This window comes from Fukomys damarensis, unplaced genomic scaffold, assembly GCF_012274545.1.
Source record: "Fukomys damarensis isolate Sample0158 unplaced genomic scaffold, DMR_v1.0_HiC HiC_scaffold_30, whole genome shotgun sequence".
Lineage (NCBI taxonomy): Eukaryota > Metazoa > Chordata > Mammalia > Rodentia > Bathyergidae > Fukomys > Fukomys damarensis.
Genome location: NW_022900942.1, coordinates 24002502 through 24006410, shown reverse-complemented (window position 1 = coordinate 24006410; position 3909 = coordinate 24002502).

Genomic DNA, 3909 nt, shown 5'->3' with positions numbered 1-3909 from the left:
ACATAGAAATAAATGGGGTAAGTCAAAATTGTGAATTCAAGGTCCAAATTCCCTCTACTAGTTCTACCAGACATTAATAGACATTCTACAAATAATGGAGTCATTAAACAAATTGAAAGAAAGTGATACATATATATTTCCCTTTTATAGATTTGCTAGGCCTTTTAGCACATTCTGATGATTGTTCATTTGTTTGTTTTGCAGTTCTTGGACTTTATGCATGCTAGGCAAGCACTCTACCACTGAGCTACATCCCCCATCCTCTGTGATGGTTAATTTTATATGCCAACATAGCTAGGGCAGGATGCCCAAATATTTGGCTGGATACTAATCCAAAAGGTTGCTGTGAAGGTATTTTTAAATTCAACTAACATTTAAATGAGTAGACTTTGAGTGAAGCAGATTACTTTTTACAGCATGGGTGGCCCTCATATCATCAGTTGAAGAGGGCCTTAAGATAAAAAAGGCTGACCTTACCCAAGGAAAGAGAATTCTGACAGCAGGCTGTCTTTGGACATGAACTACCTTGCCTTTCTTTGGGTCTTCAGCCTGCTGACCTGCTGACCTATACTGAAGATTTGGACTTGCTAGCCTCTACTATTTACTTCAACCCCAAATAAACCCATAGCTGAAGCTTTAAACTCATCGTAAAGAGTTTGGACTTACCATCCTTTGCAATACTATGAATTAATTCATGAGCCAATTCTCTGTCTCTCTCTTTTTCTCACCAATCTCACCACTGTTTTTCTAGAGTAAGCCAGCTAAAATACATAGTAAAGGCCAAGAAAAGTTCTGCAGCTAAAATACACCCAGTTTAATCCAGTATTTTCCAAGTTTAACCACAAAATACTTTTTAATATAATATCTATTATCTCAAAACAGCTTGGAAAGTACTTTTCTACGACTATACCTTAGACAAAGATTTATCTGTAGTCTATGTCAGCACTATTAGACTCTGAATGTGTTTTATTCAGGAACTAACAGCACGAGTATTGGAACAAGAATTCCCCACATTCTTTTTTTCTGTACATGGATAGGCAGAAGAAAATAACTATAAATTATATGAGTACAATAATGCAAGATATCTATTCTGGAGCATTTTATGTGTAGTTATGTCTTATGAAAAAATATCTACTGTGAAATAAACCCCCCATGGCTGTTCTTTTTGTAAAATGTTCTCTTATGGATCTCTTTGTCCGTTTGGGTTCCTATAACAAAATTCCATAAACTGGTTGACTTGTAAACATACATTTATTTATCTCCCTTATGAAGGCTAAGAAATCCAAGGTGTGCATGGACTCCATGTACAGTGAAAGTCCATCTTCAGTTTCAGAGATGGCTCCTTCTAGCTGTGTCCTCCTCCCATAGTAGAAGGGGACAACACAGTTCCTTGGGCCTGTATTATAAGGGCATTAATCTCATACATGAGATCTCTGACCTTGTGTTCTAATCACCTCCCCAAAGGATTTCAACACATGAATTTTGGTTAGTCACAAACATGCAGCCCATAGCAATGGCAATCCCTGGGTACTAGGAAGACATATTGAAATACCATCAATTGCAGTGTAATTGGTACAAGATAATGTATGAATAGCAGAGAGCCTAAAAAAAATCAGCTACCCCGTGGCTCCTTTTTCTCTTACTTTCCTTGAATATGTTTCAATAACTGGTCTTTGCTAAGTGCAGATTTTTTTGCTGACTATATCCCCTACCCAAACCCAGCAAGTCTTCCATCTCCCCAGTAACATGAATTCAAATACCCTGTTCCTCTGCACTGGATTTAAACATTATTTATTTTAACCAATGCTTGCAAGTCCTACAAGACTGAAATGTCTCTGAATATTGGGGTTCAGAGAACAGTAAACCAAAATGTTTTCTCTTGATATGCTGAAAGTTCAAAGGTGAAGAGGAGAATCTCAGAAGCAGGACTGTTTCTCTGACCTACTCCCACTCTCTCTCCTTAATCTGGCCATATGAAGTAGAATTTCCCTGATCCTTTCTCCTTGGAAGTGAGCCATAAAACCTAGGAAGATGACTTTCTAACCTTCTCCCCTCTTTCAATACTCCCCCAACTAGTTCTACCAGACATTAATAGATATTCTACAAATGCCTATTAATCTGTAGAATGTATTTATAAGGCAGGTTCCCTGCCTTATATTGAGAGAAAAGAAATGTTACACAGGGACTCCAAGAGGAATCTGAGCAAACAGAACCCACCGAGTTCCCCCTAGTTCATGATCATCAGATCATCCTATTGTCTAACAACTGTTCATAAAAACAAAGTCTTCCCTAGCTAGGTGTTTGGTCTTCACCTCCTTTTTTTTTTTTTTCTAAGTCCTAGAAATCAAGCCCAGAGTATTGATCGTGCTAGGCAAGTGCTTTATCTCTGAGCTACATTTCAGTGTCTTCATTTCTGAGGTCTCCTGTGTCTTAAAGCTTGTGTTACACAGATCTATCATGCTTTTCTCTTGTTAATTGGTCTTTATTACATGCATCTTATCTTGAACCTTGTGATGGGTGAAGAGAAATTTTTCTCTCCCACATGAGAAGGGCTATTTCCATTTTGATCAAGATGAACTCTGTAGTCCTAGTGCCTGGGGACCAGTGGGAACTCTTAAGTGAAGGAATAAAGAATTGAAGGATTCTTCCATCTAATTTTTCTCCTGATTCCATACAAATTATTCCTCTGTAGCCAAATTAGAGTGCTTTTCTCTACTCTGCTATCTCTATAGATCTTCATACTTTTAACCTTTAAAAAAAATCTGTGCCAAGGACCCACGAGATCATGCTGCATACACACACACACACACACACACACATATATATATACACACACACACACACACACACACACACACATATACACACGTGCTCGCGTGCACACACTTATATGGCTATACATTAATTTACTTTCTAAAATAAAAATAATAAAAGCAGATAATTAGGTACTAAGCACCATAGTAGAGAGAGATGGAAATACAGGTTGTTAGAGCTTTGGAGAGAAAGGCTGAATCAGTTACAGTTGTATCATTTTCTGGGTCAAGCAAAATTGTGCAAAAGTTTTCAAAACTATAAAAAGAAAAGCAGAGGCTCAGCCTTAACTCTAGAAATGGTTCCTTTTCCCCCATGTCATTTCCTTAGTTTAGCACTACATTTTGTACACCAAAAAGGAATTTCTCTTCCAAGAATTATCACTAGAAACAAAAACTTGAAGAAAAACAATGTACTGGCAGATAGACAAGATTTGTTTCAGAAAATGAACCTAATATTTAGAGCGTGTGTTCAAGGACTGAAGGCGAAGGTGCCAGACCCAGTGACACTCTGCACTTCCATTTCCCTCTCCCATACCTTCAGCAGCTCAAGTGCATTCCTCCTCCGCAGAGAGGGGCCAGACTGGTGAGGGTCCTGGAGCTGAAACAGCCTCCCCCTCCTTCCAGCTTACATTCAGATGCAGAAAAATTCTGCCACCCAACAGTGTCATTTGAAGAGGTTATGCATGTGCATATAAATCCCCAAGCACAAAGCACCTGTAGGGTTTCTTATGATCTCTTTTCCTCTACCTTGTCCCCTCTCTGGCACTGGAGCCAAGCCCTGGAGAAACCAAGGCATTCACCCGGGCTAAACGCCCTGTAATCTTCTGGTTAACTTCTGTAGCTGACAGAAAAGTTCAAGCCTGATCAGGCAGCTCTAACAAGTATTCCTGTCCAGTCCACCTCCCTGTCTCTGCCCCCACTCTACTTGAGATCATGGAAAGTAAAAAAATATGTGAAATAAATTTTACACTTTCAAAAACCAAGACTGCTGAGGCTGGGGATTTAGCCCAGCAGTTCGGTGGCCTGCCTTGCAAGCGCAAGGACCCGAGTTCAATCCCTGGTATCAAAAAAAAAAAAAAAAAAAAAAAAAAAAAAA